General features: G+C 31.6%; 1 protein-coding gene across 1 annotated transcript in view; it reads left to right on the top strand.

Moving 5' to 3' along the window:
- LOC120429957 (frequenin-1) overlaps nucleotides 1-26,363 on the top strand; it is a 156,916-nt gene that overhangs the window by 74,971 nt on the left and 55,582 nt on the right. The window lies entirely within an intron of this gene.

Below are 26,363 nucleotides of genomic sequence, written 5' to 3' on the forward strand. Positions count from 1 at the left end.
TGTCAAAATTGTCAAAATTGCAAAATTGACAAAATTGTCAAAATTGTCAAAATTGTAAAAATTGTAAAAATTGTAAAAATTGTAAAAATTGTAAAAATTGTAAAAAATGTAAAAATTGTAAAAATTGTAAAAATTGACAAAATTGACAAAATTGTCAAAATTGTCAAAATTGTCAAAATTGTCAAAATTTTCAAAATTGTCAAAATTGTAAAAATTGTAAAAATTGTAAAAATTGTAAAAATTGTAAAAATTGTAAAAATTGTAAAAATTGTAAAAATTGTAAAAATTGTAAAAATTGTAAAAATTGTAAAAATTGTAAAAATTGTCAAAATTGTCAAAATTGTCAAAATTGTCAAAATTGTCAAAATTGTCAAAATTGTCAAAATTGTCAAAATTGTCAAAATTGTCAAAATTGTCAAAATTGTCAAAATTGTCAAAATTGTCAAAATTGTCAAAATTGTCAAAATTGTCAAAATTGTCAAAATTGTCAAAATTGTCAAAATTGTCAAAATTGTCAAAATTGTCAAAATTGTCAAAATTGTCAAAATTATCAAAATTGTCAAAATTGTCAAAATTGTCAAAATTGTCAAGATTGTCAAACTTGTCAAACTTGTAAAATATTGTCAAAATTGTAAAATACTGTCAAAATTGACAAAATTGCCAAAATTTTCAAAATTGTCAAAATTGTCAATATTTTTAAGATTGTCAAAATTGTCAAAATTGTCAAAATTGTCAAAATTGTCAAAATTGTCAAAATTGTCAAAATTGTCAAAATTGTCAAAATTGTCAAAATTGTCAAAATTGTCAAAATTGTCAAAATTGTCAAAATTGTCAAAATTGTCAAAATTGTCAAAATTGTCAAAATTGTCAAAATTGTCAAAATTGTCAAAATTGTCAAAATTGTCAAAATTGTCAAAATTGTCAAAATTGTCAAAATTGTCAAAATTGTCAAAATTGTCAAAATTGTCAAAATTGTCAAAATTGTCAAAATTGCCAAAATTTTCAAAATTGCTAAAAATTTCAAAATTTTCAAAATTTACAAAAATGAAGCAATTTATTTACAAAAATGAAGTCAATCTGGAATAATATTCTATGGCGGAACTTCGCAAAGGGCCAATGAACCACTCAAACCCCAAGGATCGCTCCTTTTCCCAGCCATTCCCTCCATTTTATTGCGTTAAACAGTTCGATTCCTTAATGTGGCATCACACACGAACGCCCCCTCATCGTCAAGTTGATTATTTCGGCCAAAATCATCAACATTTCGAGCACGTCCGCCGCCATCTTTTTTTTTTGTTCTATATTTTATTATTTTCGCGTCACGTCTCCAACGACTGCCAAAAATCTCAGCCCCACTGCGCCCTGTCTATTACTTTTATTGCCGTCCATTACGCGTTATTACGAATTCACTGGGCCTGCTTCGTTTTTTTTCGTTCGCGGCAAATTGAAACATTGGCAACTTCCTGACGTTTCAGCGCAAAAAAAGCGTCATCATCATCAGTGCTGCCGCTCCAACTCGCATTTTCACGAGTCCCGAACTCGGCGGTCCCGTCACCAAAGGTGGTGAAACTTGGGTACGTTACTCCTCGCGTGTGAGCACGCCGGAAAACTATAAATTTAGGTTATTTGAGAGTCCACTTTTCCGGGCTGCAGGAGGAGGGACTCGATTTGGAAGCCATCTTGCGGCCATCGGTGATAATCTGCTCCGGAGTCATTATCACCGCTGCCAGCTGTAAAACTTTGGTCATTTTGGGGTCGGGGTCTCTAATCCTCTTTTCAGTGCCGGGTGAATATGTGTAATAGTTCAGAAAATCCAATCTGGAAGCTGGAAGCACTTGAAAATTTCTGCCACAGTTGCCACCTTCTAAGGTTTCGACGTCATAAAATTATTATGCAAAGGAGCAGCGCTTCAGGAGGGTCGTAAAACTGACCAGAAATAGTTTTTGGGAAGCGATTTTTAGTGGTCCATAACCTATAGAGTCGAAAATGGCGCTGTAAAACGATTGCGTGAGCCAATGTAGTAGGCCGTAAACGGAAATCAACCCTCTTCAGCAGAATCTAATGAGCGATAACTCGTTAACCGAGGATCGTAGGAGGCCAAATTTAATCTTGCAAATGGACACGAAACGAAACTGCTCGATTGCGATTTGGAGTAGTAAAGAATGTTACGCGTTAATTTTTACCCAATTCTTAAAGCTGCTTGACTAAAGGAGGTTAACCGTGTAGATTGCGAATGACAGGTAAACAATACACTGAGAATTGGAATTACTCAAAATCAACTTAAAGTAACTTGATCAATAAAAAAAATGTCGTAAATCATCTAAAATTTAGTTGTCAGTTTTTCTTGGCAGCTGAAACTCCCAACCCTGTCAGACATTGAAAAACACTCCCACCAGTAAAAAATTACATTTCCCGTAGAGTCCAACCACCCGGACGGAGTGGCGCCAGGAAAGTTTTGTCCCGTGAGTTGCCAACTGGGCGATCAGGCAAAACTACCGCAAAGCGATTAGTTCGTCTTTTTGTCTGTGCTCCGATTTTCGCACAGCAACTATCGATCCGCCCACCCGACTTCAACCAAACCGAACACGAGACCTGCAAGAGCATTTTACCATTTTGATTACTTTTTAAATAACCTGTGGGATTTCGTCGAGACCACCCAGCATGCCATGATGACAAACGATCCGGCAGCGCAGCTGTCAAGCGTCACCGTGAGAACTGCTTAATTTTTACCCATTTCTCACCACTGAAAAAGTTTGACAGTACGAGAAAGTGTGACAAACTCGCTTTCAAGAGGTCGTGACTTTTAAAAACGATAAACTGTCAGCTGCAGCAGTTCTTCCACCCCACCCCGAAAAGCACTGCAGAAATCATAAACATGACAAACGCAGACGTAAAACTGCAATTCAGCCGAAATAAATCATTGTTAGGGATACTTTAACAAGCGAGCTCCTTTTCGTTGCACTCCGCCGCCATCTTCGCTGTCAGCTCCGGGCGTTCGTTCCGGACGACTAGCTGCAGCACCAGTGAAGATACGTTCGATGTGGGACCGAGTTTGGAACACTTTGCGGTCCCAAGTGCCAAAATTAGGTTCTATTACAAAAATGGGTAAAAATAACATAAAATTGTTGAGTTGAAATAATCGTGTAATTTGAAAGATAAACTTGACCAACGAAATCACATATCATTTAAACTCAAAATTATTGTTTTTAATTCCTTAAAAATTCTTAAAATTCTTCAAATTTTTCAAATTCTAAAAATTCCTAAAAATCTTAAAATTCTTAAAATTCTTAAAATTCTTAAAATTCTTAAAATTCTTAAAATTCTTAAAATTCTTAAAATTCTTAAAATTCTTAAAATTCTTAAAATTCTTAAAATTCTTAAAATTCTTAAAATTCTTAAAATTCTTAAAATTCTTAAAATTCTTAAAATTCTTAAAATTCTTAAAATTCTTAAAATTCTTAAAATTCTTAAAATTCTTAAAATTCTTAAAATTCTTAAAATTCTTAAAATTCTTAAAATTCTTAAAATTCTTAAAATTCTTAAAATTCTTAAAATTCTTAAAATTCTTAAAATTCTTAAAATTCTTAAAATTCTTAAAATTCTTAAAATTCTTAAAATTCTTAAAATTCTTAAAATTCTTAAAATTCTTAAAATTCTTAAAATTCTTAAAATTCTTAAAATTCTTAAAATTCTTAAAATTCTTAAAATTCTTAAAATTCTTAAAATTCTTAAAATTCTTAAAATTCTTAAAATTCTTAAAATTCTTAAAATTCTTAAAATTCTTAAAATTCTTAAAATTCTTAAAATTCTTAAAATTCTTAAAATTCTTAAAATTCTTAAAATTCTTAAAATTCTTAAAATTCTTAAAATTCTTAAAATTCTTAAAATTCTTAAAATTCTTAAAATTCTTAAAATTCTTAAAATTCTTAAAATTCTTAAAATTCTTAAAATTCTTAAAATTCTTAAAATTCTTAAAATTCTTAAAATTCTTAAAATTCTTAAAATTCTTAAAATTCTTAAAATTCTTAAAATTCTTAAAATTCTTAAAATTCTTAAAATTCTTAAAATTCTTAAAATTCTTAAAATTCTTAAAATTCTTAAAATTCTTAAAATTCTTAAAATTCTTAAAATTCTTAAAATTCTTAAAATTCTTAAAATTCTTAAAATTCTTAAAATTCTTAAAATTCTTAAAATTCTTAAAATTCTTAAAATTCTTAAAATTCTTAAAATTCTTAAAATTCTTAAAATTCTTAAAATTCTTAAAATTCTTAAAATTCTTAAAATTCTTAAAATTCTTAAAATTCTTAAAATTCTTAAAATTCTTAAAATTCTTAAAATTCTTAAAATTCTTAAAATTCTTAAAATTCTTAAAATTCTTAAAATTCTTAAAAATTCTTAAAATTCTTAAAATTCTTAAAATTCTTAAAATTCTTAAAATTCTTAAAATTCTTAAAATTCTTAAAATTCTTAAAATTCTTAAAATTCTTAAAATTCTTAAAATTCTTAAAATTCTTAAAATTCTTAAAATTCTTAAAATTCTTAAAATTCTTAAAATTCTTAAAATTCTTAAAATTCTTAAAATTCTTAAAATTCTTAAAATTCTTAAAATTCTTAAAATTCTTAAAATTCTTAAAATTCTTAAAATTCTTAAAATTCTTAAAATTCTTAAAATTCTTAAAATTCTTAAAATTCTTAAAATTCTTAAAATTCTTAAAATTCTTAAAATTCTTAAAATTCTTAAAATTCTTAAAATTCTTAAAATTCTTAAAATTCTTAAAATTCTTAAAATTCTTAAAATTCTTAAAATTCTTAAAATTCTTAAAATTCTTAAAATTCTTAAAATTCTTAAAATTCTTAAAATTCTTAAAATTCTTAAAATTCTTAAAATTCTTAAAATTCTTAAAATTCTTAAAATTCTTAAAATTCTTAAAATTCTTAAAATTCTTAAAATTCTTAAAATTCTTAAAATTCTTAAAATTCTTAAAATTCTTAAAATTCTTAAAATTCTTAAAATTCTTAAAATTCTTAAAATTCTTAAAATTCTTAAAATTCTTAAAATTCTTAAAATTCTTAAAATTCTTAAAATTCTTAAAATTCTTAAAATTCTTAAAATTCTTGAAATTCTTAAAATTCTTAAAATTCTTAAAATTCTTAAAATTCTTAAAATTCTTAAAATTCTTAAAATTCTTAAAATTCTTAAAATTCTTAAAATTCTTAAAATTCTTAAAATTCTTAAAATTCTTAAAATTCTTAAAATTCTTAAAATTCTTAAAATTCTTAAAATTCTTAAAATTCTTAAAATTCTTAAAATTCTTAAAATTCTTAAAATTCTTAAAATTCTTAAAATTCTTAAAATTCTTAAAATTCTTAAAATTCTTAAAATTCTTAAAATTCTTAAAATTCTTAAAATTCTTAAAATTCTTAAAATTCTTAAAATTCTTAAAATTCTTAAAATTCTTAAAATTCTTAAAATTCTTAAAATTCTTAAAATTCTTAAAATTCTTAAAATTCTTAAAATTCTTAAAATTCTTAAAATTCTTAAAATTCTTAAAATTCTTAAAATTCTTAAAATTCTTAAAATTCTTAAAATTCTTAAAATTCTTAAAATTCTTAAAATTCTTAAAATTCTTAAAATTCTTAAAATTCTTAAAATTCTTAAAATTCTTAAAATTCTTAAAATTCTTAAAATTCTTAAAATTCTTAAAATTCTTAAAATTCTTAAAATTCTTAAAATTCTTAAAATTCTTAAAATTCTTAAAATTCTTAAAATTCTTAAAATTCTTAAAATTCTTAAAATTCTTAAAATTCTTAAAATTCTTAAAATTCTTAAAATTCTTAAAATTCTTAAAATTCTTAAAATTCTTAAAATTCTTAAAATTCTTAAAATTCTTAAAATTCTTAAAATTCCTTAAATTCTTAAAATTCTTAAAATTCTTAAAATTCTTAAAATTCTTAAAATTCTTAAAATTCTTAAAATTCTTAAAATTCTTAAAATTCTTAAAATTCCTAAAATTCCTAAAATTCTTAAAATTCTTAAAATTCTTAAAATTCTTAAAATTCTTAACATTCTTAAAATTCTTAAAATTCTTAAAATTCTTAAAATTCTTAAAATTCTTAAAATTCTTAAAATTCTTAAAATTCTTAAAATTCTTAAAATTCTTAAAATTCTTAAAATTCTTAAAATTCTTAAAATTCTTAAAATTCTTAAAATTCTTAAAATTCTTAAAATTCTTAAAATTCTTAAAATTCTTAAAATTCTTAAAATTCTAAAAATTCTAAAAATTCTTAAAATTCTTAAAATTCTTAAAATTCATAAAATTCTTAAAATTCTTAAAATTCTTAAAATTCTTAAAATTCTTAAAATTCTTAAAATTCTTAAAATTCTTAAAATTCTTAAAATTCTTAAAATTCTTAAAATTCTTAAAATTTTAAAATTCTGAAAATTCTTAAAATTCTTAAATTTTTTTAAAATTCTTAATATTCTTAAAATTCTTAAAATTCTTAAAATTCTTAAAATTCTTAAAATTCTTAAAATTCTTAAAATTCTTAAAATTCTTAAAATTCTTAAAATTCTTAAAATTCTTAAAATTCTTAAAATTCTTAAAATTCTTAAAATTCTTAAAATTCTTAAAATTCTTAAAATTCTTAAAATTCATAAAATTCTTAAAATTCTTAAAATTCTTAAAATTCTTAAAATTCTTAAAATTCTTAAAATTCTTAAAATTCTTAAAATTCTTAAAATTCTTAAAATTCTTAAAATTCTTAAAATTCTTAAAATTCTTAAAATTTTTTAAATTTTTAAAATTCTTAAAATTCTTAAAATTTTTAAAATTCCTTAAATTCTTAAAATTCTTTAAATTCTTAAAATTCTTAAAATTCTTAAAATTCTTAAAATTGTTTAAATTGTTAAAATTGTCAAATTTGCAAAATTGTCAAAATTGTAAAAAAAATAATTCGCTGGGTCGCTTGAAGTCACCTCCTTCGCTGAAAAATGTTTCAACTCTGGAAAAAGAGTTGAAAATGCACTTTCCCTACTTTATGATCGTTACACGCTTTTCTCTTCTGTCATTTTCCCCGGTTCCAACTCGTTACTCTCCATTGAGAATTGCTTCAAGTTCCCTGCCCTCCTCTTTTTCCTTCAAAACGACTCGCCGTTGGTCCAGATTGCTGCAAACCGAAACTGTCATGGCGCCGCCTTATCGCAGTTGGCCACGGGTTTTCGCCGTCTCCTTAAAGAATATGTTTATTGGCGCAAGATTGATTGCACCGTAATTGTTGCTTATTGGTCCCCCGTTTCGGGCGGTTTAACCAACTCGGACAGGAATCGGAATTCTCTCTTTGGGGGTGTGTAGAGAAAACAGGAAAAGCTGACGGAGAAAGCCAATTTGTGGCAATTGATGCTGGCCGCCGGCAGGGCTGCCAGCTTGAATTATCCATTGAGGAGTGAAAGTCAAGAAAAGCAATGTAAATGGGCTAAAGGCGAGGTGTAAACAAAGATTTGTCAGTTGGAACAAGCAGATTTGACTATTTGTTTACATTTCGTCTTTAGCCTTTTCACATTGTTTTGCTTGAAATGTCCAATTCAATTTGAAGGGCTTTTGTCGTCACCTCTGCGCTGGAGGGAAAAAAGGGTTGACTGTCTGGAAGCTTATCTCGCGTTCACTGCGGCCAGTTTGTGATGATTAATTGCTTGGAAGTGATTCCGTTGACAACTTGTTGGATGACTTAATTTTAAACGAAGATTGCTGGTTCGTGATGAGCGTGTGAGCTGTCAGACGAGGCAGGGTTGACAACACTTCGAAAATAAAACATTGTGAACAACTTAAATAAAAAAAATGAAACTTGCCAAATTTCCATCGTAGCAGTCACTGACACTTTACACGCTCATTGGATACAAATAACTTCAGCTTTTTTCGCTATGTTTTTTTTTTATGCAACCAGAATGTTATCAGAGTAAATAAAGAGCTTTCAATTTCCGATAGGATTAACCACACTCAACCGGTCCACTCTGTTCTGTCAACAACAGCAAAAAAAATAAACCAGCTCCGGTAAACCGATTATCATCCGATTATCGAGCGGCTTCCAGCACTGCTCACATCCCGCACAGTAGGTGTCACTTGGTGTGACACATTCACGCGTACGTGCCGCACGTGCGTCTGCTCAAGATTAAAGCAATTCCAACTCGGTACGTGCTCCAACTGTCACAACAGTAAGAACATGGTGTTTTTTGTCACCTTGCGGCTTACGCTCTTTTGACAGCTGTCACACTGCGAAATCCGTGGCATTTCCATTTAGAGTGCTCGGTGGAAATCGCAAAGGTGACAGCTGACGCCATCTTCCTTTTTTTTGTTGCTCAGTAAGCGTTGACGTTAATCACTTTTTTCGTGTTTTGTAAAGACCCGCGGAAGACAAACTGACATTCCATTACTGACTCTGTTTGGAGGTCGTGGCATGTCATGACGCTAACCAAAACAAATCGATTGATTTATGGCGCTTGTGGCTTTGTGTGGAAGTGAAGTGAAGAAGCTTTCAATTTTGGGTTGTTTTGCTGCGGAATTGAGAGATTTTCTTCCAGTGACAGAGCGCAGAATGATGATGTTTTGCGCGACTGGCAACACTGCTGAAGGGGTAGCTAGTTTTTCATCGAATTGATGAGATGAAATTCACAAAATTGGTGTTAATAAAAGTCATTTGGTTAACTCTTTTAGGAGTTTTTGGGTCCTTTAGGGACTTTTTGGGTTCTTATTGGGTCTTTTGGGTATTTTAGGGATTGTATAATGGGTACCCATTTGGGACTTTATATATTTTGGTTTAGTGTGGGGGTCCTATTATTTGGTTGGGTCTTATTTTTGTGGGTATATATGGGATCATATTGGGTCTTTTTGGGTCCTTTTATTTAGGGTCATTTTGGGACCAATTATGTGTCATATTTTGGGTAACAATAATTATTGGGTATCTTTAGTGACTTTTAGGGTTATTTTTAGGTGAAATAAAATTATTGGGACCAAATGGGGGTGCATATATGGGTCCTAAAGGGACATATGGGGACAAATTATGGCGGTCAATAAAAGGGGACCAAACGGGGTAACAATTGCGATCCTATTTGGGACCTAATTGGTGACCCTTTTGGGGTCTATAGGGTCATAGGGACTTTGGGACCTATAAAGGGACTTTTAGGTGTCTACTAAATAGGTTGTCTTTTAGTGACTTAATGGGACCATTTGGGTCTATTTTGGGTACTTTTGGGCGTATTTTGTGTCATTGGGACTGAAAATAGGGGCTATTGTATTAGTTAGGGGGGTGTACCAAAATATGTTGCTGAATTGGCGACTATTCTATAGGGACTATTAATGGGTCTATAAGGGGACAATCCCATAATAATAGGGACCAATATAGGGTCAAAATTGTAAGGGTATAAATAGGGGAGGGACCATAAATAAGGGATATTTGGTTGTGGGTGGGTACTTTAATAGGGGACATATTTTGGGTCATTAATGGTACATAAAGGTGTAAACATTTATTGGGATAATATAGTATAGTGGACATTATAAGAGGGTCTTTGGGTATCTTTGATTAAGTGACATATATAGGGTCAGTTTGTATATATGTGTCTATATGGTGGACAAAAGGTTCATATTATAATGATTAATGTGGTACAAAAGGTTGTGAGGAATTAGAAAAAAGGTCAAAACATAAAGGGTATCTAAAGGGAACAAAATGGGATCCAAAATGGGTACATAAGGGGACCGATAAGGGCTTATTAGGTGTCCTAATTAGGTCATAAAGGGTATAATAATTTTGGGACAAAGTATTAAAATGTGAATAAATGGGTCAATTGGTACAATATAGTAATGGGACAAAAAGTGTACAAAGGGACTAAAAAATGGTATCCAAAGTGACAAAATTGGTCCATAATTGGGACTATAGGGTCATTTTGGGACATTTCTAAAGGGACCAATTTGTGGACTTAGATAAGTTAAAATGTAGGGTACTTTAGGGGGTACAAATACTATAAGGGACAATGGGTCAAATAGTGGGACCAAAAATAAAAATAGGTCAAAAGGGTCCATTATTGTGGGTTTTTAAATTGGTCAATATGGGTATAAATGCATTTTAGGGATCCAATTATGGGACAATATAGGGTCAAAAGGGGTACATAACGGGACAATAAAAAGGGTACAAAATGGTCAAATAGGGACATAATTATAAGGGTCAAAAAAGGGACATATAGGGTCCAAAAAGAGGGACTAGTATATGGGACTATATGGGTCTAATAGGTTAATATAGGGACAATTATGGGTACATATGTGGGACCATAAGTGTCCATAAAGGGTCAATATATAGGGACAATAAAGGGATCTAAAATGGACAAAGGGACAAAAGGGGACCCTTTATGGGGAGTGTATCCAGTAGGGGACAAAGGGTCCTATGGGGACTACAAAAGATAGATGGGTTCTAAGTGTTGTATGTAAATTACAAAATTGTACGGGAATTATGGTCCACTAACACCATTTTGGGTTATGGGGTCTATTAGGGTCATATAAAAAGAGGGATACTATATACTATTAGTTGGGACTAAGTTTGGGTATATTTAGTGTGTCTTATAGGGTCAATATATAGGGTTTAGGGGTCAATAAAAGGGACCAAATAGGGGATCTTAAAGGGACAATTAGGTGACAAATTGGGTCATATTAGGGACTCCATAATATAGTTGGGTCGTCTTTATAGCTTGGGTCACAAAAGGGTACAAATCGGGACTAAAAGGGATCACAAGAAGTGTCAATTTGGGACAAATGATGGTCAATGGGTCCAATATAAGATAGAAGTGTACAAAATTGGTACAATAAGTATTAGGGTCTATTGTTTTTGGGTCTAATGTTGTTGAAGGGTCAATATAAGTGTTTGTTTCTTTTTGGGGTCCTTTAGTGGGGTCATATTTGTTCTATTGGGTCATTTTGGGTCATTATATGCTAGGGTCTTTGGGACATATGGGACTTATTGGGACTAATTTTATTTGTGATACTTTCATTTTGGGACATTTATTGTTGTTTGTGGGTGACCATTATGGGGGGTCATATATTTTAATTTTTTTGGGGTAACTTGTTGTTTGTTGATGGTTTTTTTTTGGGGTATTTGTTTAGGGGTCTTAAGTTTGAGGGTCTATGGGGTTCATATAATTGGTCATTTTTGGGACCTAAATATATGGGATGGAAGGATGGGGTCTATATTTATTTGGGTAATTTTTTGGGTCTTTTTTGGTTGGGGTCATTTTGGGGTCATAATGGGACTCCTTTAATATTTGGTCATTTTTGGGTCAATTAAATGTGGGGTAATATATTTGGGACTATAGGGATACATATTAAATAAATTGGAGATGTGTCATATATGGGACATTTGGGTCAACTTTATGGGACAGTTTTGGGTACATATTGGTGGGTTCTTATTGTTATGTAGTGGGTCATTTTATTGGTGTCCTGTTTGGGTCAATAGTGGGTTCATTAGTTATGGGTCTAGGATAATATAGGGACTATAATTTATTAATGGGACTAATATGATTGGGTCACTATTGTAAATGGGGAACCACCTTTTAGGGTACTATAATTTTGTTTGGTGTGGGTCAATTTTTGGGTCTTATGGGTGTCTTTTTAAGGTCTTTTGGGTCACATTATTGGGGTCACTTTTTTGGGTCATTTTGGTTCCATTGTTTAGGGTCAATTATATGAGGTGAGGGGTCATAATAATTGGTTCGATCAGGGTTTTATTGGGTATTTTGGGATGTGACATATTTATTATAGGGTCCCAATATAGGTATAAATAGACTAATTAGGGTTACAGATAATGTGGGTTGATAGGTTTATAAATTGGTCTCATATGGACTTTGGGTTCATTAGGGTACTTATGGGTCTTTTGGGACTTATAAGATAAGGGACATTTATGTAGGGTCTTAAGGGACTATTGGTATTTTGGGTCATTTTTGGTAATAATTGGGAATACTAATTATGGGACGATTATTATGGTTTTTTAGGTCATTTTTGGGATTCCCGTTAAAGATGGTGGACATAGTGTTATGGTCTTAATTTGGGTCACATATTAATAGGGAATACTTTAGGGGTACAAAATATGGGACATATATGGTACCTATTGGGATCACAAAATGGTCATAAAGGAAGGGTATCAAATATAGTGGTGGATATAATAGTGGATCTAACTCACCATACATTTTACCAATTATGGGTGGTAAATTAGGGGGACGCCCACCCCCATAGACCCCCCGCTCCCCCACCCACCCAACAAAAATGGTGTACAAATATGTGTACCCACCAATAATAATGACATATATGACACCACCAAAATGTGTCAATTGGGGGACATTAATGTGTGTAACAAAATTTACAAATTTTACAAAATTTACAAATTTTACAAAATTTACAAATTTTACAAAATTTACAAATTTTATAAAATTACAAAATTTACGAAATTTACAAAATTTACAAATTTTACAAAATTTACAAAATTTACAAAATTTACAAAATTTACAAAATTTACAAAATTTACAAAATTTACAAAATTTACAAAATTTACAAAATTTACAAAATTTACAAAATTTACAAAATTTACAAAACTTACAAAATTTACAAAATTTACAAAATTTACAAAATTTACAAAATTTACAAAATTTACAAAATTTACAAAATTTACAAAATTTACAAAATTTACAAAATTTACAAAATTTACAAAATTTACAAAATTTACAAAATTTACAAAATTTACAAAATTTACAAAATTTACAATATTTACAAAATTTACAAAATTTACAAAATTTACAAAATTTACAAAATTTACAAAATTTACAAAATTTACAAAATTTACAAAATTTACAAAATTTACAAAATTTACAAAATTTACAAAATTTACAAAATTTACAAAATTTACAAAATTTACAAAATTTACAAAATTTACAAAATTTACAAAATTTACAAAATTTACAAAATTTACAAAATTTACAAAATTTACAAAATTTACAAAATTTACAAAATTTACAAAATTTACAAAATTTACAAAATTTACAAAATTTACAAAATTTACAAAATTTACAAAATTTACAAAATTTACAAAATTTACAAAATTTACAAAATTTACAAAATTTACAAAATTTACAAAATTTACAAAATTTACAAAATTTACAAAATTTACAAAATTTACAAAATTTACAAAATTTACAAAATTTACAAAATTTACAAAATTTACAAAATTTACAAAATTTACAAAATTTACAAAATTTACAAAATTTACAAAATTTACAAAATTTACAAAATTTACAAAATTTACAAAATTTACAAAATTTACAAAATTTACAAAATTTACAAAATTTACAAAATTTACAAAATTTACAAAATTTACAAAATTTACAAAATTTACAAAATTTACAAAATTTACAAAATTTACAAAATTTACAAAATTTACAAAATTTACAAAATTTACAAAATTTACAAAATTTACAAAATTTACAAAATTTACAAAATTTACAAAATTTACAAAATTTACAAAATTTACAAAATTTACAAAATTTACAAAATTTACAAAATTTACAAAATTTACAAAATTTACAAAATTTACAAAATTTACAAAATTTACAAAATTTACAAAATTTACAAAATTTACAAAATTTACAAAATTTACAAAATTTACAAAATTTACAAAATTTACAAAATTTACAAAATTTACAAAATTTACAAAATTTACAAAATTTACAAAATTTACAAAATTTACAAAATTTACAAAATTTACAAAATTTACAAAATTTACAAAATTTACAAAATTTACAAAATTTACAAAATTTACAAAATTTACAAAATTTACAAAATTTACAAAATTTACAAAATTTACAAAATTTACAAAATTTACATGCTAATGAATTTTCACCCATTTGACATCAGACAAAGCCCGTGTCCTTTTCCGTCACAATCCGATTCCGACAAGACAAATCAAAGGGGGCCATGATTTAATTACTTCCGCGCCATCGATCAGAGAAAATGAGTTACTTCCACTGATTCCCTCCGTGCCTCTTTTCCCTTTTTTTCCCTTATAACGAAAAACAACACATCAATCGTCTACACACTCTTATAATGAATTGGGCAAGTTTCCGGTCTGGAGGCTTTTGTAGAAGGGGGTAGGAAAATCGATTCTGGCTGTTTGTCTGACCCGGTCATTACATTGAAAGCCCCCCAACGAGATAAGAATTGAGGTCGTGTTGGGTTAGAATTACGAGTTTGCTGCGGAAGGAGGGGAAAATTATTGTGATTTTATCGATAACTTATAGTGATGAAAGCGGGCCGGTGACGTCGGCTGCTGTCAGATTTGAGACAAATGTGTTGAGTGGTATCATGAAAATTACCGTCATTTTTCTCTCCGTGTACGCATTCATTGCGTCCATCGAACCGGAAAAGAAGATTTGATTTGATTACTAATTTGGAAAGCTTTGCGTGACCGATTGGTCATGGTTTGCTCGAGAGAAATTGAGTCTTCGTTTCAAAAAACGGATCAAAACAATTCCAAAGATTAAAAAAACCACAGTGTAAACAAACGTCAGTTGACGTTTACAATGACATGGTATTGGTCTTGAATACAACTCTATGGCAGTGTTCTGTCAACGAAAACGGAAACAAAACGAAGTAATCAGCAAGCAAAACAAATGGGGAAAAAGTCCACGCCAACTAAGTTTATCCAGTCCGGCGGAAACAAAATGGACAGATATTGGAAAGAAACGGATTTGATTAGAAGGGGCCTACTGCGATTTGGTTCACTGACAGTGCAACTGGACAGTTGATTAGCAAAGTTGGGCGCACTGCCCACTGAATAGAATACTAATCAGTTAATAACCGGGCCAAAGACGAAAGGTAAACAAACAGTCAAGACCATGTAGTAAAAGGTTAAAACCAAAAACCATTTTGACAGTTCAATGCGCGGAACGCACCCAACCACGTCAGCTGCATTCTTAACCTCAATTCCCGTAATAATTGTCGCGTAAAAAACTTCACGCATAACTTTCGCCGCTTCCTTTGTCTTTTCTAACCTCCTCCAGCAAGTTCTAGAAACCCGTCTTTACGGCCCGGCAATTCCAGCTATTTTATGCCAACAGTTGACAAGGATCCGCCGCCGGAAGATTCGTTGGGTTCATGCTGGAAACTTGTATCGTAAAACTCTCAAGCTTGCTAGTTTGCGAAAACAAAAATGGCGCCCGCAATGCACTTTAGTCGTAGTTGGCCGTGACAGCTCGCGCAGCGAGTTGTTTTCATTTAACGACACCGGAGAAGTTTTTTCTACTTTCTTGGGTTAAAATTCTGCACTATATTTGCGTTTTTTTAATGGATTATGAATTCGTGGGAATGCCCTGCGGTAAATTGCTCATCTGTCAAACGAGGGGGGGGGTCCAACGATGGCGACGCTCAGTAATGCTTTCGAGATGGTTTCTTTTCAAATGCGAGCTTCCCACGCTGCAAAAGATCGGCAAATAAATTCCGCATGTATTATGGATGAGATGTGTACCTTTTTGCCGCTCCTCTTGAGCGCATCGACAACAACAACAACAACAAAAACCCACCGCAAAATCCAGGACCGAAAGAGCAATCTTTTTCCGGGAAGTACAGCGCCCAACAAACCGTAAATATCGTCATTTGCGAGGATATTGTGTGCAGCCCCCAACCCAGCAACAACAATAACAAAACGAAAGAAAAAAAACGTAAATAAAACCAGTCAATTGAATTGGATTGAGAGAGCGCCCCTCGATCGAGCAAACGTCAATACATATTTTATACTGCCATTTTTTCCGCTTTTCCAGATTTTTTACGACCACATTACGACAACCAAGAGCAAATCAAAGTTGGCGGCGTGGGATGAATCCCCGCGTCTCCTTGGCTCCCAAATTGATACGTCAACTTTGACAGGTCGTCGCTGTCAAGTGCCAGGGCGAACAAAACTCGGGTTAACCCGACCACGAGTCCGGAAAGTGGTTCGTTACGGTAATCAAATTATCTCGATTTCACTTTGTGTGTGCGTGTGTGGGTGTTTCTGTTTTGACATACGGAACACGTGCCGTCGCTGTCATTGAGATGAGCCCCAACCTCCTTGAACCGTAAACTCAATTAATTAAGCCTTCTTTTCCTGAAGTGGGACAGGATAGAGAACAACTAAACGCACCGCAAAGTTGAGCCCGAAAGGCACAGATTGAGTTTGGCCCTTTTTTATTAAGCTCGTTATGACGGAGATGATGGTTGAGATGGTTTGTTTAGGTTTAAGGGTACTTAAGATTAAGAATGCTTTTTTTCAGATTTTTCTTCGTTGTAACGTTGCTAAATACATCGGTTGATAACTGTCAAAATTGCATAAAAAAAAACAAAATCTTTTTGTTTTGAGAGTTTTAAACAAGGGCTCTAAATTATTTTTTTTCCAATTTTGACAATTAGGAAAATTAGGAAAATTTTGACAGTTTTGAAAATTTTCCTTTTCAATTTTTTACTACTACATTACGACGACCAAAAGCAAATCAATTTTGGCTAAGTGGAATTTGACAATTTTGACAATTTTGACGATTTTGACAATTTTGACAAGTTTGTAAATTTGACAAGTTTGTCAATTTGACAAGTTTGTCAATTTTGACAATTTTGTCAATTTTGACAATTTTGACAATTTTGTCAATTTTGTCAATTTTGACAATTTTGACAATTTTGACAATTTTGACAATTTTGACAATTTTGACAATTTTGACAATTTTTGACAATTTTGACAATTTTGACAATTTTGAAAATTTTGACAATTTTGACAATTTTGACAATTTTGACAATTTTTGACAATTTTGACAATTTTGACAATTTTGACAATTTTGACAATTTTGACAATTTTGACAATTTTGACAATTTTGACAATTTTGACAATTTTGACAATTTTGACAATTTTGACAATTTTGACAATTTTGACAATTTTGACAATTTTGACAATTTTGACAATTTTGACAATTTTGACAATTTTGACAATTTTGACAATTTTGACAATTTTGACAATTTTGACAATTTTGACAATTTTGACAATTTTGACAATTTTGACAATTTTGACAATTTTGACAATTTTGACAATTTTGACAATTTTGACAATTTTGACAATTTTGACAATTTTGACAATTTCTACAATTTTGACAATTTTGACAATTTTGACAATTTTGACAATTTTGACAATTTTGACAATTTTGACAATTTTGACAATTTTTTTTAAGATTATTTTATATTTTTTTATAGCAAAAGAACATGAATTGACAATTTATACTTAAAATTTTGTAACAAATCAACTAAATTTTTCATTTTTCTTTTCCTTTTCAGGTAAGTTTACTCCAATTCTAGTTAAATCTTTAATAGAGTGAGTAACCGAATAATCAAGCAAAAAAGTTTTTGCATTCAAAAACAAACAAAACAATCCTTGCAAATGAAGTTCAAATCCATCAAAGTTTGGCAACAAATTTACGACCCTCCTTTTCATCAAAACAATCAAAGCAATCATTGGAATGCCATTGTCACAACATAGAAACAATTTGCTGTACACGCTAAACCAAAACGAAGCGTCCAACTGTCACATTGTCGCCTCGAAAGTGTGGTCAAGCACTTAAAAACTTTTCTATCACCGTCTCCCTCTCTCAAACAAAAGTATTCCTTAAGACTCTTTTCCCCTTAACAACTTAAGGTGCAAGTGAACGTCTTACATGCCAAATCTAGTGTGAGGGAATGTGTGTGAGAGTATGTGGGTAACATGTTGCAAAATTAGAAAACTTTGTCGTCTCCTCTCACGCTGATATATAATTGTTTCAACCCAGACTGCTCTGATTTAGCGTGTACGTGTGACGTAAGCGCCTTCCCGATTTTACACCACTTTGGGCGCGCCACCGGGTCGAAGCAAACAACTCAATTACATTAATTGATGGAGCTCTCGCGCGTGAAAACAAGCCCTCGAACGGGAAACTTTTTAATTTGAAAGCATTCGAAAGGATAAAATTCGCCGATGCTTCGTCGTTTGCCGTTTTAGTGTGTAACTTTGACAGCTGCAATAACGATCAGTTTCGAAAAGGTGCAGCGGCCATCTTGTCTTACTTTTAAGGGGGGCACTTCACTTAAGAGGCTTACTTACATTTTTATCGTCGCCGGTAAATGCCCAGAAAATCACGTTTGCACCACTCAAAAGCCGTGTTCGCGATAAAGTTTGCGATAGCAAACAAAGTTTAATGGACAAACATCCAAGATGGCGTCGCACGGAATCAATTTGCCCGAAGGCTGCTTTGATCGGCGTCAATTTCCATTACCGTGCTTTACGACCACCATCATCGCGAGTGTCTTATAACATTTTTATGAATAATTAATTTTGGACGGAGGCGCTGGCAACACTGCCGGAACCTGTCAGAATCAGTCCGACGATTTCCGGGCGAAAATCTCGACCAGATATCAAGAGTGGTCGTGTTGTTTTTTGACGCGAAGAGAAGGGCTCTTGAAAAATTTATGAGCCCAATTCGATTGATGTCGAATGCAGCCAGGAACGGTTGTTTTTGTTGCCAGCTGGTCGTCGTCGACACCGCCGCCAGATTGCTGGAACGAGGCCAATGCTGTGGAATGAAGGAAGTCTGAGCCACTGAAAGAAGGACGAGTAAATTGGTAGTGATTGGAAATGGCTTAAATTGAGATTTTCGCGCTGCTTTTATAGTATTCGATGAATGCAAACTGGCAGCACTGCCAGGGAGCTAAAATGATTATAAATGATGATCAGTGTAGTTTAACTAGATTTCTATCTTATTTGAAATAGAAAAAAATACAATAAAAAAAAATACAAAAGTACAAGAATACAAAAATACAAAAATACAAAAATATAAAAATACAAAAATACAAAAATACAAAAATACAAAAATACAAAAATACAAAAATACAAAAATACAAAAATACAAAAATACAAAAATACAAAAATACAAAAATACAAAAATACAAAAATACAAGAAAACAAAAATACTAAAATACTAAAATACTAAAATACTAAAATACTAAAATACAAAAATACAATAAAAAAAATACAAAAGTACAAGAATACAAAAATACAAAAATACAAAAATACAAAAATACAAAAATACAAAAATACAAAAATACAAAAATACAAAAATACAAAAATACAAAAATACAAAAATACAAAAATACAAAAATACAAAAATACAAAAATACAAAAATACAAAAATACAAAACAAAATACAAAAATACAAAAATACAAAAATACAAAAATACAAAAATACAAAAATACAAAAATACAAAAATACAAAAATACAAAAATACAAAAATACAAAAATACAAAAATACAAAAATACAAAAATACAAAAATACAAAAATACAAAAATACAAAAATACAAAAATACAAAAATACAAAAATACAAAAATACAAAAATACAAAAATACAAAAATACAAAATACAAAAATACAAAAATACAAAAATACAAAAATACAAAAATACAAAAATACAAAAATAAAAAAATACAAAAATACAAAAATACAAAAATACAAAAATACAAAAATACAAAAATACAAAAATACAAAAATACAAAAATACAAAAATACAAAAATACAAAAATACAAAAATACAAAAATACAAAAATACAAAAATACAAAAATACAAAAATACAAAAATACAAAAATACAAAAATACAAAAATACAAAAATACAAAAGCTGACTTTACTTTAGGACAGTTTACAGAAAATCAATTATTTTCAATGTACGAATGTGGTAAAATATCTCCAATCTCTAAACATGGTTTACTCCCCTTGAAAGATGAAAGGCATTCTTCTGATTCGATTAGGAACGACGGCATCCGATTATTGGCATGTCCTGTATACATTTGCCTTCCTGTCAAACATTCCAAAACGCAAGACCAAACACTGGCAACACTGACCGAGCCCTCAATCATCAGCGCAGTGGCTCCCAGCCAATTAAATTTAATCACAAACTTCGGAGAACATTCCCCCTCCTTCGCGTTCTCCCCTTTCGGCATTATCGCGGAAAATTACAGTCGTAAATTTTGCCAACCCTTCTCCTTGGTGCTCCCAACCTTCTGGCAACCCTTCCAGCCCAAAAAAAAACTATTTATTTCCCGGAGGCCGACTGCTGCGGATGATGAAAAATAAATATAATTAAAAGTGAAAAACTCTTTATTTTTGAGCCCCGCCAGATTGGCCAGGGTTTCATGTTTTTGAAATCCAAGTCGGCATTGCTTGCGGGAGGCAGAAACTTGAGGAAATCTTGATCGCAGTTTACACGCTAAAGTTAGGTTGGTCATTTTGGATTGTTTTTTTTTATTGAATTCAAACAAAATGTTTTGAGCAACTTTTTTTTACAGTGTATACATTTACACGCTTAAATTGAAACTCGAAGAAGCCTTTCGAATTTCGCCAGCTTAAACTTTTCCTCTCTTCAAAAAGAAGACTACAAAAATGACGATAATCGTTATCCTGGTTGGCAAAAACTCACTCCGGAAACGGAAAAGAAGCCGTCTTTCCGGTTGTTCCTTACGGTTGACAACGCAAAAGAATCGCACAATACTTAAAACGTTGTAGCGTAAGACTTTTACACGCAAAATAAAGCAGTCCAAGATGATGAATTGAGGGAAGAAGCACTGAGTCAGCCTGAGCTGGGGACTGTCACTTTGAGAGAATTAATTAGCTGAAATGTTTCTCGTTGGAAGAAGAAGGGGGATTTTGAGTCAGTTGGGGAATTTTGTGGTGTGGAAAATTGGAAAATGCTTTCCAAGTTGGAAAATTTATTTACCTTTCATCGTCGGAAGCGATTCATCTTCTTTTGGATGGCATTTTTGAGCAGTGTTGCCAGCACGGACTGTTTAAATTATTCGAGAAATTGTAGAGGTCTGTGACTAGCAACATTTGAAAAGGGCGCATGAACATTTTGACAACTGAATAATAATAATAATAATCAATCATTTTTTTTTGTTTCGAAGTGGATGAACATAACGGAAAAAAAAAACGGAATCGACGTAACACCTTATAATGTGGCCCTCTTAAACCTTGCGGTTTCGTCAACGGATCCACAGGCGTGTATCGTTCTTTTTGCGACAAGACTCCGCCTCCCGGGTCTCCTAAGTGTGAAGGTATGGGCACGGGGAGAGGGCACCGAATACCTATATTTACACTTAGATGAACATAACAGTGCTGCTAACTTTAAGTTTTATTTCTTATTAAAAAATAAAAAAAAACTTATTGTTGGTTAAAACATTTCGTATAATTTAAATTTCTCAATCCACTCAAACTGTTATGTCACTTTTAAAGTTCGCCAGCCCAGAATTGGTGTCAATAGCGCGTTCCCTTTCCATTCAGCGCAGTGCACCCAAATGTGATTTCACGACATGAATAGCTTATCAGACGGAGCAGTAGTGCCATGATGCACCTCTTGCACTTTCAAAAGCAAGCCAAGCAGAAGAAGCAGGGTTGCCAGATTTGGCATCGCTTTTCACTTGTGGGAATTTGCTGCAATCTGGCAACCCTGCCGCGCCACGTGACTTGGCATACTTGGATGGGCACCCATTCCCACGTTTGTATAGAAATTGAAATTTAAATTTTTGAAAAGCTACCCACTTTCCTAGTCATATTTAGCGTTTCCCATCTGGGTATTTTTTATTTCCCTCTCTCCGCAAAAAAAAAAAAAAATGACAGCCACTAGTGGTAAACAACTTTGTCTCCGGCGGACCGTCGAGAGCGTCCTCGTGCAATGCGAAATAAATACACAACTCTCATACGAGATACGGGATTCCCATTTACCGTGTACACCTGATGCTGCTGGGTTACGATGCAGTATCATGACTTGCTTGGTTGTGTGTGAATGCAAAAGCCATTTGCACAATGGCAGCCATGTTGCGAGATTTCGCCATTTTTTTCTCGCTCGAGCTTTTTGACAGCTCTATCCTTGGCTGCCTAGATTTCGATTCACCTCGGGCGGAGTGGATTTGTGTTTTTTTCTGAATCGCTTTTTTCGGAATAAATATAAAAAAAAAGTGGAGAGTGAGTCCATTTCAAATGTTGCACCCAATTCACCTTCGCTAACGGCTCACCGTAATGGACACACGTTCCGCCGATAAAGTACACACAGCCGGATTTGCTCCACATTGCCAGCTGGGTCTGCTTTTGTAATCGGTTACGGAAAAGCTTTAGTTTTGTTTTGAGTTTGAAAAAAGAAACACTTTTTAAAGTGAAACAGTTAAACTGACAGCACTGCTGTCAGTTGAGTTGACGCGTCTCGAAAAAAATTCTGAACCAAAATTACTCAGATTTTGTCAAAACTTTGCTTTTCTATTTGTAAATGTCAAATTGAGGTCACTCAATTTTGGGTCAAATTTGCCCAAATTTTAATTTTGATCGAGTTAAATCAAATTGGATCGAGTTTCGTATTTTAGTTTTATCCTCTTTTTTGTAATTTTTGTAATTTTTGTAATTTTTGTAATTTTTGTAATTTTTGTAATTTTTGTAATTTTTGTAATTTTTGTAATTTTTGTAATTTTTTTAATTTTTGTAATTTTTGTAATTTTTGTAATTTTTGTAATTTTTGTAATTTTTGTAATTTTTGTAATTTTTGTAATTTTTGTAATTTTTGTAATTTTTGTAATTTTTGTAATTTTTGTAATTTTTGTAATTTTTGTAATTTTTGTAATTTTTGTAATTTTTGTAATTTTTGTAATTTTTGTAATTTTTGTAATTTTTGTAATTTTTGTAATTTTTGTAATTTTTGTAATTTTTGTAATTTTTGTAATTTTTGTAATTTTTGTAATTTTTGTAATTTTTGTAATTTTTGTAATTTTTGTAATTTTTGTAATTTTTGTAATTTTTGTAATTTTTGTAATTTTTGTAATTTTTGTAATTTTTGTAATTTTTGTAATTTTTGTAATTTTTGTAATTTTTGTAATTTTTGTAATTTTTGTAATTTTTGTAATTTTTGTAATTTTTGTAATTTTTGTATTTTTTGTAATTTTTGTAATTTTTGTAATTTTTGTAATTTTTGTAATTTTTGTAATTTCTGTAATTGTTGTAATCATCAGATTTTTTTCAGGAATAATTTTGGGTAAAGAAAACTGGTAACACTGCTATCGAACGGTTTCTGTCAGAATACACTGTTGAAGAATAATGCTTATGTTTTGATAAATATCAGTTAATATTTGAAAAAAAAATTGAGAATAACTTTCAGATTGCGTTTTGAGTTCAGCTGCAATTTCAGCTTCAGTTTTAGTCACAAATTGAGTTCAGTGTCAACTTCAATTTCAATCGCAATTTTGACAGCTCGAGTATGCTTATCTTTCCTTCAAGCTCCACCCCAGCAGGCGACTAGTGCCGATTAGTAAACACAAAAAAATGAAATTTGCTCCGTTATCGCCCCAAGCGCAGCATGCTGTTTGCCTCTCGAAATCCCAGAGCAGTTGCCAGTTCTGCAACAAGTTTGTGCAGTCCGCTCACGCCATGACATCCTTCGATAAACAGCAAACGTCCGTGCCCACCTCCTCACCAAAAGTAACGCCACGATTGGCTTGCTGCGATACAGTGTCACGAAAGAGAGAAAACAATAACAAAGAACTCCAGTCAGAGTGAAATTGGATCGCACACTTCTCCGCTTTCAACCGCGCAGAAAGAAGAAGTGAGGTTAGGGTAGACGACCCAATTATCGTTAGCCGCCTAAATGGCAGCAGTGCTGCCAGACGACGATGGTGTGGTACTTTGGAATTAATTTACCCAACTCTGACACCTGAGTCCGAAAAGAGAGCTGGAGTAAAAGAGAGAGGGACACCTTATTTTGACAGATGCTCCCTACGTGCCCATTCCACGTGGCGTGGCTTGCTGCGATACCTGCGCGGCAATAAGGGCGATGATTATGATAATAGATAATTTTCTTTGGAAATTGGGGAGTATCTTGAAGAAAGCACCTGTTTTATGATGTTAGAATGGCACTTTTAATTGAAATTGGGGCCACTAATTCTTAAGTGGTTGGTAATTAAGACGATGGCTGAGCATGTCCAACAAGGAGTTTAACCCATTAATGGGTTAATTTTTGCTAGCGTGTATTTTTGACAGCTTGTTTGAGAACAACTTGATTTGATGAGATACCGCGTTCAAGAAAAACATTGCGGATGAGACAAAAAGAAAATGTAAACAAAATATATTTTGCTCACGTTTGTTTATGTGATTTGTAACTGTCAAAATGGCAGTGTTGGCAGTTTCTTTATTTCAATAATTGTTGGGTATATTTAAAACTTCTTACCAGAGCTTCAATAAATTAAATTTTAATTAAATTCTGCAAAAATCAGCAGCTCAAAAGCCCTCAATTTTCCACAAATAAACCCAAACCATCCCTCCTGAAGGTAATTTCACAAATGTGTTTAATAAAAAATGACCAACCCCCGTCGACCCGACCCGTCGTGTGAATATGAAAAGAAGGTTCCGGCTCTTTTTAAAACCGCGCGCGAAACTTTTCACCGCGATGAAAAGGCAAAGAAATCCAAACAAAATGCGCTCCCTTCAGAAAAAAATTTACTTTCAGAAGAAAAATTTACACCGCAAATGACGTAAAGAGGGAAGGCTTTCTCTTTCTTTTCTTCCTTTTATTCCGGTTGGAGGAATTTTCCACGCTCGCCGGGAAGCTAGAATTTTAATGATATTGAATTTTCCGATTCCGGACGGCGAAAGTGCGAGGAAAATAAGCTTTTGTGCAAGGGGTTCTGTTTGGCATTTGGCTTTGGCACGGTTGGCAGCACTGGCTGATCGAATGTAAACAAATCTTAAGGGAGAAAGAGAGCGATTTCTAGGCGAACTTCAATTCAAATGTGTCTCACAAATAAGTAACTTCAAAATAAGCATATAAACGTCAAAAAATCATTTGAGTAATAATTCTCGCAACATTGATGGTTCAAAATAAGCGTGTAAACGTCAAACAGTTTGTTTTTCCTAGCCCAAGTGAAGCTGACGAAAGTGTCAGATTTGGGTAAATTTAACTCAGAATTCAACGAAAACTGAGTGAAGTTTACCCAAATCTGGCGTTTCGCCTACTTACTCATTTTTGAGTTGGATTGTTTTTAGCGAAAACTGAGTAATTTCAAGTTAGGCGAAAATGTCACATCGTCTGCATTAATCTACTTTACATTAGCGTGTGCGTTTGACGTTTAACCACGTTTAACCCAGATGAGTGAACTGTTTGAAGTTTACACGCTTATTCTCAACCTCTAACTTTGAGTGAAATATTACCCGAATGCAATTTTGATGCAATCTGACGTTTCCAAATTCCAAACCAAGTAATTTCCGACTGTTAATACCATGTTAGAATTAAATTGGAAAGAATTTTCTCACTGGAATTTCGACCAAAAAACCTGCAAATTTCCGGCAGCGCCGGAAGTTGCACTTTTCAGAAAGAATGGATTATATCCGAGGGGTAAACTTGCATACAAAAAAAGCTGGAAAGAGAAAACCAAGTATCCACTTTTGTTCGTGCCATATATCATAAATATCACGCCGTTGGAATGTTCCCCGGCCACTGACTGTGGGCAGCAGACGTTACTTTTCGGTGGATCTGTGGGTTTGGCGAGTTGCAAGTCTGTGTTGTTTTTTTGTGGTTAAACATAACATAAACATATTTTCCGGGGAAAAAGAGGAAAGAAAACTGTGCACATTCCACATTTCTCAACCATAATCTAGTTGGAGATTTTGGGTTTCCGGTTTCGTTGCCGGACGGAGCCCTGCAGATATGCACTGAGAGATTATCTCCTTTTTTTGCTGGAAATTTGAAGCACTGGCAACACTGTCTGTATTGATTTTTTTCCGTCAAAATGTTTTAATTAAATTAATTTGCAGTAAAATTCTTATGAAACGAGTAATGTTTATTTTTCCAACCTTGAACGTAGGTAAACAAACAGATTACAAGTCACCCCACAGGTCCGCAAGTTCGCAAGTCCGCAAAAACAGAAATCAATCCCACACGCTCAAGTCAATATCAATTGCCCGCAGATCAACCCACAAGCCTACAATTCAACCCACAGGCCCAAAATTCAATCCCACAAGTCCACAATTGTACCCACAGGCTCACAAGCCCGCAATTTAACCCACAAAACCCAAGTCAAGCCTAAACAACACAGAAAAAAAATGATGGTAATATTCATCAGGAAATGATGACAGATTGTATGGCAAAAAAAATGATTAATTTTACCCCAGAAAATGATGAATTTTCATCAGTTTTTGATGAATATTCATCAGGTTCACATTTTTAAACATTTTTTATGTAATATTACTCAAAAATAGAGTAAATATTCAACCTAC

The sequence above is a fragment of the Culex pipiens genome, chromosome 1 (assembly GCF_016801865.2).
Source record: "Culex pipiens pallens isolate TS chromosome 1, TS_CPP_V2, whole genome shotgun sequence".
Lineage (NCBI taxonomy): Eukaryota > Metazoa > Arthropoda > Insecta > Diptera > Culicidae > Culex > Culex pipiens.